The sequence below is a fragment of the Podarcis tiliguerta genome, assembly GCF_965153285.1.
Source record: "Podarcis tiliguerta genome assembly, chromosome: 8".
NCBI lineage: Eukaryota > Metazoa > Chordata > Lepidosauria > Squamata > Lacertidae > Podarcis > Podarcis tiliguerta.
The window spans coordinates 60,725,833-60,739,807 of record NC_139541.1 but is presented as its reverse complement, the minus strand read 5'-3'; the positions used below and the strand labels follow the sequence as shown (position 1 = coordinate 60,739,807).

Genomic DNA, 13,975 nt, shown 5'->3' with positions numbered 1-13,975 from the left:
CTCCAAAAATGAAGGGGAAATCTGTGTGCGTCCTATGGGGTGAATGCAGGCTTTTGCTGAAGCTTGGAGAGCGAGAGGGGTCGGTGCACACTGATCCCTCTCGCTCTCCAGGCTTCAGGAAGTTACCGCAAGCCTGGGGAGCCCTGCGGGAGTTCCTAGGGTGCGGATAGCAGCCTGCTGCCCAGAGCGCAGGGCGCGCTGAAGCCACAGCTGGGGGGGGGATATTTTTTTTCTTTATTCCCCCTCCAAAAAAACTCGGTGCGTCCTATGGGCCGGTGCGTCCTATAGGGCAAAAAATACGGTAATTCAGTTTCAGTTCAATTCCTGATTAATTCATGTGGTTCTCTACTTTTGCGTGTGTGTGCTTTCAGACTTTGCAAGCTGCTCTGCTAAAGTATAAAATATACCCAAGGAGACTTAAGAAGGCATTAGCACACACACATTGTAATGCGAACAATTGTTTCGTTTAATTTTTCCATCCATTATGATCTATAAGCTTAAATAGCAGCATCACTTTTCAGATAGATAAAATGGTAAATGCAGTGGCCACAATCAAACGCAGAAGTGCAATGAAACTCTGTGTGTGTGTGTGTGTGTGTGTGTGTGTGTATATGTGTTTGTGTTTGTGTGCATGCGTGTGCGCGTGTGTGTGTTTGTGTGTGATTGAATTAAAATTAAAACTGAATTGAAATAAAAATTGCCAAAGGCCTCACCACAAAAAGAACTTCATTCATGTTCAGTTCACCCAGAAATTAGAGAAACTACTTTAAGGTGCAATTCAGAGATTTTTTAATTCAGTGAATTAGCTACTCAGAACCAACCATCTTAACTTCAAGCAATTACTATCATCATCATTACCGCCGCCACACCAACTTCTGTTCCTCAATCAAAGCACAGCTTGGAATTTCTACAGTCCTACTGATGTGGGTGGGGACCATTTATTTATAATGGTGGTGGTGGAGAATCCATCTCTGCCTGGCCAGGGGGTGGGGAGGTTTGTTGGAATAGCAGACATTCTTCCAACCACTTCAAAGTAAATACAACATCAGCCCACCTTTGTTCTCTCAACATGTGTCTTTAAATTAATCTCTCTCCTAGAAACAAGGAAGATCAATCAGACCCAAACACCTTATTCATTCCTCCACGTAAACAAGTCTAGCACTTGATCATGGCAGGGATGTGGGGGAGACATAGGCTGATAGCTTGCCTTAAGACTACTGTCAAAGAAACAAAACTGGAGTGAATAAGACCTGCTATTTATTAACTGCTCTCTATGAAAGATGCTGATTGTTCTTCAGGGTATGTATTCTCATCGGTTGTTTTGTCACTTGATCTGCTACACAAACTCCTGCCATGTCCATCTTCATTTGATACCTGATCATTCATCCAATATCAGAAGCAGTGTGTCTCTGAATACCAGTTGCTGGCAGAGAGTGGAAGTGGTGAGAATATTCTTCATTTATGTCCCAATTCCAGGCTTCCCACAGACATCTGGTTCACCACTGTGAGAACAGGATGCTGGACCAGATGAGCCTTTGGTCTGATCCAGCAGGGCTCGTCTTGTGTTGAAAGAGTGAGAGTCATAAGTTTTTCCAGGACCATACTGAAGGGTCTTGACATTATGCTGGGCATCAGTGTATTGAGCCTGTTGCTTTAGTATTACAGTGATACCTCGGGTTAAGAACTTAATTTGTTCTGGAGGTCTGTTCTTAACCTGAAACTGTTCTTAAGCTGAGGTACCACTTTAGCTAATGGGGCCTCCCGCTGCCACCACGCTGCCACCGTGCAATTTCTGTTCTCATCCTGAAGCAAATTTCGTAACCCAAAGTACTATTTCTGGGTCAGCAGAGTCTGTAACCTGAAGCATCCGTAACCTGAGGTACCACTGTGTTTTTGTTTGTTTGTTTCATGATGAGTAAAAAAAAATTCAATTTGCAAAGAGGGGGGATGGGGGACAAATACAATTCAGTTCACATTTAAAGGCAAACCTAGCTAATTCACTCTTTCCTTTTTTTATAGTTTTTTATTTATACAACAAAGAAGAGAAACAAACAAACAATGAACACAAATACCAAACCATACACAAATCACAAAAACAACCATAGACACACAATACTCCTAGCAGACAATAAAACATCTATTGGTCTTAACACTAAAGGCCCGACCTCCCGTCCATTCCATACTTCAAATTCATATTACTTATTGCCAATACACATTTTTTCTTATAATTAAACTTATTCTCATTAAATCTAATTTCTTATATCTACCTTACAACTATTACTGATTATTATTTCAGTTTGCGTATTATTTTGGAAAGAGTGAATTAGCCTGTAAGGTTGTAAGGCTAATTCACTCTTTCCAAAATAATACGCAAACTGAAATGCAGCCACCCTTCAAAATTTGCACACCTGCGAATTTTGCAATGCAGTTCACCAGCTAAGTAAGTGTGTACAAAAATTCATATAGCAGGGTACAGTGTTACCAGTTTTATACTGGTAAAAAGAACATGCAAAAAGGAGGTTTTTAAAAAAATTACAAATTGATGTGGAAATGTGGAGAACTGAACTTAAGCTTGGGAAAATGAGGCAAGAGGGAGGAAATGGAAATCGCATTAAACGCAACCCCAATTCCCATCAGCCTCAATTGGCTTGGCCCAATGGTCAGGGGTGATGGGAGTTGTAGTCTAAAAACATTTGGAGGTTATCACAGTGGAGCAATAATGCTTAGAAAAGAATGTCTGAAACCATACAGCAGCCTTCACCAGTCAGGTGCCACCCAGATGTTTTGGATCACAACTCCCATCAGCTCCAGCCAGCCCAGCTGGAGGGAACCAGACTGGTGAAGGCTGCCATGCAATTTTGCTCCAAGAGCAAAAGCGGCCCCTTTGCTAAGTGGAAACTTCCGGAATACATCCACGCAACAATGGACAGTGTTTTATGGTTCTGTGTTCACAATGTAACTTGGATTTTCAAAGGGGAAACGGAACAGCTGCTGCTTTCTTGAACCCAAGCAAGATTCTCCTTTCATTCTGCCCTCCTGTACAGCAGGTCAGCTCAATTGCTTGGACCTATTGATCTCCTGTTTTCATAAAAACATCTGCCTCTGAACGAAAATGATGCTGTTAGTGCAATAAACCATTGCCCTCTTCACCGGTCTTTACAGATTTACACAATGCAAATCCCAAATGGAACCACTTTATTGTCAGTTGAAGCAGCTGATTTTTATTTTTATTTTAATCCCAAAATCTTTGGTGTATTTCAAGATATCTGAAGTCTGATTCAAACATGCAGTAGTAGCACACTATGTGGCTTTTCAGCATTCTTCCTCATTTCTTTCTTTGTGTATAATTTTAGTTATTTTTTAAGGTGGGGAATTATTTGAACATGCACTCGCCTACCTGTACTCAGAATTTTAAAGAAGTATATCATACAGTGACTTTGGGATCACAACAGCAACTGGTTAGACTGATCCTCAGCATTTCTAATGTTGAAAAAGTTGGACTATGATTTCATTGGTATTGGATAATCTAACAATAGTTAGAACTCTGCATATATATCCATCTCCCAAGGCCAAATTTTGCGCTGAGAAAAGCTGTATTTCATAACCTGCATAAGACTATAAGATCCCTGCTTGATGAGGCCACTGGCCCATTGAGCCCAGCATCCTGTTCTCAGTTTTATATTGAACATATTTGCATGACCCATCACATTTGACATAATTTACCATGCAACATTTTAAGATTGTCATTAATTTTTATTAATTTCTTTAATAAAGTGCAAAACTGGTGAGTATATATTACCAGGCAGAAAGCTATGTATATTTGCAGTTGTGTAATAATAATAATAATAATAAGAAGAATAAGTTATTTGTACCCCTCCCATCTGACTGGTTTGCTGGACCAGATGGGCCACTGGCCTGATCCAGCAGGCTCTTCTTATGTTCTTATGTGATATCTGAAGTATTCAAATACAGTTTAACCTCGGGTTACATACGCTTCAGGTTACATACGCTTCAGGTTACAGACTATGCCAACCCAGAAATAGTACTTCGGGTTAAGAACTTTGCTTCACGATGAAAACAGAAATCGCGTGGCAGCAGCGGGAGGCCCCATTAGCTAAAGTGGTGCTTCAGGTTAAGAACAGTTTCAGGTTAAGAACGGACCTCCGGAATGAATTAAGTACGCAACCAGAGGTTACCACTGTATTCAAGTTATGCAAACATTGTATGGTGATGCAAAAAGTGAATGATAATTTTAAAAGTAAATTGAGTAGCCTTGGCTCCCCTGGAACTCCAGACCCTGATCAAACATGTCCATTTCTCACCCCACCCCCCTACTAAGGATATTCCTCACAGCTGCTCTCCACTTCACTAATGCTTCTAATTAAAAAAGGAAATATAACACTTTTTTGTATTAATAATTTCTAGTTTTGAGGATTTTCTATCAATCAGTTAAGGCTTCTGAATGCCATGGAATTTGATTCTAAGTACGAAAAGCATGTATGCACACACAAGGAAAATCCACCGGTATGTTGTAGGGGCACGTGTTTTGTGCACAAATTATAATCATCAGAGATGGCTGGTGCCCTTTGGGACTAGTGGCGTGGAAGGCAGGGAGACCAACCGTAAGTGGAGCCAGGAGCCAATGACAGGCCACTAATTCTAGCTTTGTCACTCTTTTCCTCCCTGCTAAGTTCTACAAGGACAAAACTGAGAATGAGGAGGGAGGTAGCAGGCAACCAGGGCCATCGCTAAGTTTGTGGCCAGCACTGCTTCTTGCAGGAGCAAATTCCGCAGTTTAAAGATGCACCCTGTGGGAAAGTGCTTTTGTTTGTCTGCTTGGAATCTTTCAAAGTTCTGTTTCATTGGATGTTTGCAACTTCTGGTGTTATGAGAGAGGGAGTGATAAGGGCTGATAAGAGTTGGAGTCCAACAACATTTGGAGGGCCACAAGTCCCCTGCTCCTTCTGTGAAGAAAGGAGCATCTCACATAGGGGTGGGGTCAGTGGTGCAGAGCAAGGCTACCCTGCACAGCTCTGTAACCCCTCTCATGTGCTCTTTCAATGCATAGGGTTCAGTTTCACTCCCCTATTATTATCCTCAGTATATAAAAAGAGCAGCTCCCTGTGGGATCAATTCCATCTGCTGGTGCCTTAGTCTCTTTCCTCCTCCTCCTCCTCCTCCTCCCCTTTGGACAAGAGGAGCCTTTCCAGGCAAACTAGAGGTCTGTGGACAGGAGCTGTAGCTCAATAGCAGAGCACATTATTTGAAATGCAAAAGGTGCCTAGTTTAGTCTCTGGCATCTCCACACAGAGCTGGGAAAAGCCTCCTGTCTGCTATTCTAGACGGCTGCTGTCAGTGTCAACAGTACTGAGTACAGACTAGCCCTGCACAGGCCTCACATCTGTTTTTTTTTAAAATAATATTTATTCGATTTTCCACAAATACAAAGATAAAGTTAAAAAACCCCAAATACAATAGAGTAGAAAGAGGAAAAAAGAGAAAAAGTAAAAATTTAAAAAATACATAAAAACACCCCCCTCCACCCCACCAACAAGAAAAGAAAGCAAAAATCAAAAACATAAAAAAACACTTCCATTTTCCAAATTCCATCTTTCAGTAACTTATTTCCTCGGCCTCCTCCCGCCTCCCTTTTTGTATTCCAGTTGTTAATTATATCAGCAAATTCTTTCCATCTTTCACAGCTTACTCGCTTATTTGCCTTAGTCCATTTAAACCTTATTCTCCCATCAGCATCTAAAAAATTGTCCAAACTCCAATCTACTAAACAAAGAAAGAAAAGAGAAGAAAAAACCTTAAATCTTATGCCCTTAAATCCTAATATCGTATACCCTTAAATCCTAATATCTCAAATCTTTATCTTATTTCCACTAAAGCCAAATAGATTCATTCCACCATCTCCCAAAACTCCTTAATCATACAATGTTATGCTAAATGCTATTTTTAAAAGTTCCCAATTTTTCCCACCATCTCTTCCCCCTGGTTTCGGATTCTGCCAGTCTTTTCTACAAATTTTATCAGTCTTTCCTGTCAGCCATTAGTTCCTTCAACCCGGTTCCCTTATGTCCGAGGCTCTTAAATCTTCTCTCTGGACTGCCTGCAAGTATCTTTCCAAGCCTAAAATTGAGTCCCAAAGAACTTCTTTCCCGACGTCTCCTTTACTCCTTTTCAACACGCTTGCCCAAGCTCCATATTTCAATTTATAGACCAAAAGATATTCCAAAGCGTGCTCCACAGTCTCTTTGGGGTTGCGAAAATCCATTTTTCCAAGCTTTCCCGCAGTGCCACCTTCCAAAATATAAACCATCCATCTTGCCTTACTCAGTCCAAGTGGGGCACTGCCTCTCCAAGTCAGTCCTTCAACCTCCATAACCTCAGACTTCAATTTGTATCCATCAATTTGAGGCCCTAGTACTGGGGCTTCCACATGAAATTCCTCTTGCAGAGACAGAACAGGTTTTGATTGTCCCATCCTCTTCTCCAATGCTCGTCCTTGCAAAGTTGGTTCCACTTCCCAAACCGCACCTGTTGAATTACTCTCTTTCTGTGCCAAAATAGCCACATTTTGTTTCAGACCAGAGATGCCCTGTTCAAGAGTGCCCACTTTCTTTGTGATTTATTCCAACAGAGCTGTTATTCTATCAGCCATGTTCCCAGGCTCTTCTTGCTTTTCCAGTGTTATCTACTACTCTTCAAGGCCACTTGTTTGCAGCCTCCATGGAATTTTCCGTCTCAAAAATGTAACAGTCGCAGTTTCTAAAACTCCCTCTGTCAGCAACAGTTTCTTTTTGTTATTTTCAATTCGAGTTTCAGTTACAAAGTTACAGATCAGCTCCTTTTCCTTCCAAATACCACGAAATCAGTACCTAGAGATATATATCTCTGTTCATCCTTCCATAAAAGTATACTCCATTCCTCCGTTATTGTTATTTTTTAAGTTATAAAGCCTTTTGACAGCCTGATCCCAGGCTTGAGCCGGTGGTGAATTAGGTCGTCTTTTTACTGTCCTGCAGGTCTCAATCGTCCACAAAAGAATCCCCCCCTCTTCCCCTGCTTCCGAGGGGGTGCTCAAAAAACTTAAATGATGGAAATTAATACTTTACAAAGTACTTTTCAAAAGCTCCAGCTTACGACGGCTTTGCTTTGATCTTTCTACAAAACGGAAGGTGGGCTTCCTGTTTAAACCTTCACGTTCAAGTGCCAAATTCAGATATTTTTGTAATCCAATTCCGTTTACTTACGAAGTTTATTTAAGTCCAAATGTCCACAGGAAAAGTCGGCGCTTTCTGGTAACAGCTGTGCGGCTTCACTCCCTGAAAATAGCTGTCAATTCGATGTGCCGAGCCACTCACCCCACGTTGCTCCGGAGCCCCGAAACCGGGTCTCCCCGCGAGTAGGGGAGGTGCAAAAGGCATATGCCGAATCCCAAGCCCACGGTCTTCCTCCGACCGTGGTTTTTTGCGGGTCTCCGCCTCGCCGTGGTGGTCAGACCCTTGTTTCCAGAGAGCAGTTTCCTCCGAGACGGAGGAAATCCGCCATTATCCAGAAGCGCCAACCCGGAAGCCCACAGGCCTCACATCTGAAGTCTCCTCGGATGAGAAGCAAGGGGAGCTGGACCTTCAGCAGATCTCAACACTGCCAGTGATTTTGAGGAGCCATGAGACATGAAGGTCCCTGTCCCTGGATTAGAAGTCTCCACACCAGCTGCCTGAATTCTAGGACCAGGTGGCTAAACTTTTTCATTTAGAGGACCATATTACACCACTGTATGACAGTATAGTTGGGTGGGGTCAGAATGAAATGGGGCCAAAGTGTGCAGGACCACACTCTTATGCACACATATATGCTCACATGAGGTATATGCCACATTTTATCACTGAATCATGCGCACACTTCTCTCTCTCTCTCTCTCTCTCTCTCTCTCTCTCTCTCTCACACACACACACACACACACACACACCCTAGGATAAAAATCTTCCCTGAATAACTTATTTTAAGCAGATCTTTTTAAAATTGCATCTGTATCCCACCTTTCTTTCATACACAATTCCTCACATTCCATTTTAATTCCACAACAACCTGTGAGGTAAGCTAGGCCCGAGGGTCACCCGCTGAGATTCATGGCTCTTTCTATCTTTAGGCCTCTTTCTCTTGCTCTATCTGGCCTCCATATGCTAACTCTTTCCAAAGCATTTTCACTGGAGTGGTTGTATGTGTTTGCCAGTAAACAGGATTTTTGTGTGTTGCTTTTATTTTATTTTTTTTCGGCAAAATTTGAAGAAGAAAAAAGTCTATTGCCGAGGGTAGTATGATTGTTTTCCCGAAACCCAAAAAAATGTGCTGCTTGTTTTATGAGGCTCTGAGACAGGAAAAACATCGGCTCTTATTTTCTTGCCCATTCTTTTGGAAAATTGCAATTGCATACTTTGCTGCAAAGGGGGTTGTAGGAAACTATATTTGCATAATTTCCTCCCCTTTTCTCTGGCTGATATTTATATAGGAGGGGAATCGTGTTCTGGGGCTTCTAATAACTGGCTTTCATCCCTTCCCTCCCTCCACCAGCACTGCTGCACACTAAGTTCCAGGCAACCCAATCTGCATTTCAGAAAATGGGATATGGGTTGGATGTTAATAGTTTCCTGACACTGTTGGTTTTGCTATGGGTATATGTGTGTGGCGGTTGAAGTGTGGTGGTGGAGATGCACAATGTCTAACACTACAGATCACAAAGATGCCACATCTCAGGGGTCTGTCTGCATGCTTCTCCTATTAATGTAGTTTCCCTCTTGAAAGAGACAGCAGCCCCATTGGAAACTTTTTTGCCAGATCTGATAATTGGATTTAACCACAGAGAAAGCCTTGTGGGACAGACCACTCTCGCCACCCAAACTGCAGCACATTACAAAACCCCATAGAGCGGCCAAGAAGAGATTCCCAATTGCTTTTGCACTAACTGGCATATTTATTTCTGCCTTGCCATGGTTTCTTGCAGAAGTAAATTAGTCCTGGTTTCTTCCCCCCCACCAATATTTCTCCTCCTAACCATGCAAAATGCTTGATGTCCAGCCCCACCCCATAAGTCTTTCTGGTTTGTTTGCTTGCAGGGACTCCTAACAGCGAGGAAAGAAGGACTTTAGCAGCAAGGGATGAAACACCCTAGAGGTTCTGTTCATACTCACAAAGAGCAGCAGAAACACTTGGGAGTAAGCACTTCATCTGCTTATTGTTTGATTGGTTTGTTTTCAGATGCACAGGGCCTGAAGTGCCAGTCACTGTGGAGTGTGAATAGCCTTGAAGATCAAGCCCCTGTCCTGGTCAGAGGATGAAACCACCCACCATTCCAACTGGGAAACTTGCATGACAACAACCCAAAATCCTTTGGGCACTAGGAGTCAGGTGATATAAATATTACAGAGCTTATTGTCTTCTTTCAATCTGGGAGTCTTGTTTCTATGGGAGATAATCTGGGCAGGGACCTTGTCAAACTCCACAATCCCACTGGTTCAGAATGTGAAGGCTTGTAATGCTTGTCTTCATTCCAGGGTGAACATTGTGGCTCCACAAGTTCCAATCTGCCTTAGTCTGTAGCTTGAGCTGGAGAAGAATTCATTACCCTCATCTCCCCATTTACCTGGGCTGGTGATCACTATGGCAGCAATGATAGGGTGACTGGCTGGGGACCTCCCTTCACCCCTAACACCATCATTGCTGCTATGAATTCCTAATAGGGAGAGCCAGTGTGGTGTAGTGTTTAAGAGCGGTAGTCTCGTAATCTGGGGAACCAGGTTCGTGTCTCTGCTCCTCCACATGCAGCTGCTGGGTGACCTTGGGTCAGTCACACTTCTCTGAAGTCTCTCAGCCCCACTCACCTCACAGAGTGTTTGTTGTGGGGGAGGAAGGGAAAGGAGAATGTTAGCCGCTTTGAGACTCCTGAAGGGGAGTGAAAGGCGGGATATCAAATCCAAACTCTTCTTCTTCTTCTAATACCAGGAGCCCCAGGACTTGTAGTCCCCAAGGCATCTGACATGTCACCTGAGCAAAGCTGCCCTGGAAAAATTACATTTACCAGGACCATGTTGCTTGGGGTGCTGAAATCCAATCAGGAATAGGGGGCTCCTGGGGGGTTGGGGGGAGGCGTTGAGGCCATAGGAGTCAACTCCCAGGAGCCGAGGTCCCTTCACCCTCCCATAAAATGTGGGGTCCCCAAAGTTGATGGGTATTGCAATTCAAATGGTATGGGTGTGCCCCATTATGTGATTGATTAGGTGGGGTGGGGCTTACCTGGGCCCCTCTAATATTTTATTCAAGGTGGTACCCCTGGATGAGGCCATATTCCAGGGATGTCATCAGGTACCTATTTTGGTCTTGGAATAAACTGTATTATAATTGTGTGAGGGTATAAGAATAGCTTGGTTTGCTCACCCCCATTCTGTATTGAACCAATTCAGGCTGAAGGTCTTTGGCTGGCCAGCCCAGCTATGGTACTTCCTCACCTTTGGGCCTAAGTATGTGACATTCAGAAACAAGCATACAGCTAAGAGGGATAAGTCCTCCATTCCCACATTTAGCTCTCTGCCAGCTCTGTGCAGAGCTCCTTCTTTCTGCTCTCCCGATCCCATCCTTGTCATATGAGTATGATAGCCAATCCAGGGGCTTCTAAACATACAAATTGTCTGTTGTGTTTATTGTCTTCCATCACTGACCAGGACACACCAAAGCTGAAAGTGAGAACCATTTGTCTGCTTTGCAGTGCATCATGTAGCAGCAGGACTTGAGGCAGCCTTCAAAAATTCTTTGGCTGACCATGCTGCTGACCACAGGGAAACAGCTGACCCATCTGGTTTGCTCCTCTGTGAAATGCTGGAACAGTAGTAGGCCAAAAGGCCAGAACTAATCCTGGCCTGTGTCAGTTACTTCATCATCCTTGCACACCCATGAACCTAGTTGTGTATTGTTTCAGGAACTTGGGATATAGACAGAGCTTCAGGAAGGCAAGTGACAAGGTTTCTCATTTTGTTTCAGTAGCCTTGGTGGTTGTGGAGAGGGGTTAGACTCTCACAGTAGGAAAGGACCTCAAAGGTCATCTGGTTCAAGCCCTGCTCCGTGCAAGCAATCCACTGCTATGTGCAACATACCTGAAAGGTGGACATTCTGCTTGCTTAAAAGCCTTAAATGAAGGAGAGTCCCCCATATTCCAGTGCAGTCTGTCCACTGCTGAACAGCTCTGACACCAAGGAAATTCTTCCTACTGTTTAGTGAAAATTCTTTTTTCTCATAATTCAAACCCATAGTGGTTTGGGTCCTACTCTCTGGAGCAACATAAAATAAATTTGACGCACCACCTATGCTAAGAGGTGGAAAGACAAAAAGGGCCTCCCCATATATTTTAAAGCAAGAGGCGACTGGGTCCTAAATTATATAGGGCTTTAAGAATGATGATGATGAGGAGGAGGAGGACGATGTTAATGGTGGTAATTATAACAATAATAATTAAATATTCAACAGTTTGCTTATCTTTCATGACACTCAAAATTATTACTTTTTATAACAGTCCTCTGGGACTGTCATGAGGCCTTATAATGTTAGAAGCCTGTCTAGCAGTGGTTGCTAGGTGACAGGTTCAGTGAGAGAGAGACCCCAGCAGTGGCAGGAGGGGTGGGTGGGGCTCCTATAGAGGCTCCGCCCCACAGGATTCTGCCACCCGAGGTGGCTGTTTCAGTCCACCTCATGGGTGGGCCAGCCCTGAGTTTCCCTTGTGTATATAAAATCCCCTTATTAAACAAGTTTAAGTTTCTCTTGTCACTAATGGTTAAGTCCATCTTTTGTCCAAACCCAGCCACACTGCCAGGAAGTTTTGAAGTATTCTGAGGGAATTGGTGGCAATGAAAATAAATAAACAAAGAAGCACACACACATGTACATGTGATAAGTGAGGCTTTGGACCCTGGGGTCCCTGACACACCCCACTGTGAGCAACTATATTGCTACCCATCAGAACATCAGGAAAGGCAGTCCTTGTCAGGAGTGGTAATTGCCTCTCTGCAGCTGCCCCAGAAAACCACTTACTAATGCCAGGCCTGCTCCTTTGTGAGGAAAGGTTACAGCATCTGGTGCTTTTTAGTTTGGAGAAAAGGTGAGGAAGAAGAGACATGATTGTTGTTGTTTAGTCGTTTAGTCGTGTCCGACTCTTCGTGACCCCATGGACCAGAGCACGCCAGGCACTCCTGTCTTCCACTGCTTCCCGCAGTTTGGTCAAACTCATGTTTGTAGCTTCGAGAACACTGTCCAACCATCTTGTCCTCTGTCGACCCCTTCTTCTTGTGCCCTCCATCTTTCCCAACATCAGGGTCTTTTCCAGGGAGTCTTCTCTTCTCATGAGGTGGCCAAAGTATTGGAGCCTCAGCTTCAGGATCTGTCCTTCCAGTGAGCACTCAGGGCTGATTTCCTTAAGAATGGATACGTTTGATCTTCTTGCAGTCCATGGGACTCTCAAGAGTCTCCTCCAGCACCATAATTCAAAAGCATCAATTCTTCAGTGATCAGCCTTCTTTATGGGCCAGCTCTCACTTCCATACATCACGACTGGGAAAACCATGGCTTTAACTATACGGAGAGACATGATAGGAGTGCATAAAATTATGCATAGTGTTAAGATAGTGGACAGAGATAAGTTTTTTTCTCTTTTCATACTACTAGAACTCAGGGACATCCAATAAAGTTGAATGATGGAAGATTCAGGGCAGACAAAAAGGGGGACTTCTTTGGGCAGCACATAGTTAAAATATGGAATTCACTCTCACCAAATGCAGTGAGACCATTAACTTGGATAGCTATAGAAGAGGATTAGACAAATTCATGGAAGATCAGGCTGCTAGCCATCATGCATATGTTGTGTTCCCCAGTGGTGGAGCTTCATGCTCTGGCACCGGGGGGTGGAGAGCAGGCGGGGGCGAGGCTGGCACGCATCCTAGGGGGCGTGCTGCCCGGGGTGGTGCGCTCCCCCCGCACTCTTCTTCCTCCACCAGTGGTTTCCCCCACTGCGTTATGTATGCCAGTTGCTGGTAATTGCCAGTAGGGAGAGTGCTGTTGGGCTTAGGTGCTGCTTGTGGGCATCTAGTTGGTCACCATGAGAAGAGACTGCTGGATTACATGGGTCTTTGGTAGGGCTCTTATTATATTCAACACTAACAATATTACTACAGTTTGATTGCTGAAGTTGTTCTTCTCCCTCTACCCTCTGTGTTGCAAGTTTTGCTATGGTTTCCAATGGAAACAGGAAGATGGTATTTAAAGCCCAAAGCAGGAGGGCTGTGATATGCTTTTGCTACAGTCCCGTGAGCTTTGCGCCCGATATGTTAACATGCTCAGTGATTGCATGGAACAGTTCCTGCAGGAGTGTGGAATTTGGCTCATCTTATCTCCAGTGGGCCCTGTAATTCTCCTTTTCCTCGGTGAATCAACCAGAGCTGACGGATCGCTACTGAATCGCCTCCTGTCCTCTTGAAGCGAGGCATGGTGATCACTGTTATGTTGCCACAAGCGTCCATATAAATGTTTGTAGGCCGAATTATGATTTTTGGAAGATTCATTCTGGCTCGCTACCATTTATGGAGGGAAAGGGGCCAGAGAGGAGGAACAATATTTGTTGCAAGGAAGCAGTCTTTGACAGAAAGAAATGAAAGATGAAGACTTATAGGTTCTCTGTTTTGCAAGCTTATGCTTATTATAGTATTGGTTGGGGAGGAGGCATATTTATATTCTCACAGTTGACTGGTTGAGGGTCGAGCAGCATTCTGCAAAAGTATTTTATATATACAGTTTGTATAAAGTAAAGAGTGGTCCAATTAACCACTCATTTCATGTAAACTTACATCAATGTGAGCCTGTTCCTACTAAAAAAGAGAAAAATACTGTTATCCTAATTTATAGCCCCGAGAGGCTCCCAAAGCAGGTTACA

The 13,975-nt window shown here is 43.7% G+C and overlaps 1 protein-coding gene across 2 annotated transcripts in view; it reads left to right on the top strand.

The window, feature by feature from the left end:
- The window catches only part of RUNX3 (RUNX family transcription factor 3), a 167,059-nt gene that overhangs the window by 12,775 nt on the left and 140,309 nt on the right, over positions 1-13,975 (top strand). For both annotated transcript variants that reach the window (XM_083455670.1, XM_083455669.1), the window contains one exon: positions 9,265-9,414. The gene's annotated coding sequence lies outside the window, so the exon portion shown is untranslated. Of the gene's footprint in view, positions 1-9,264; positions 9,415-13,975 lie in introns of those variants that run through there.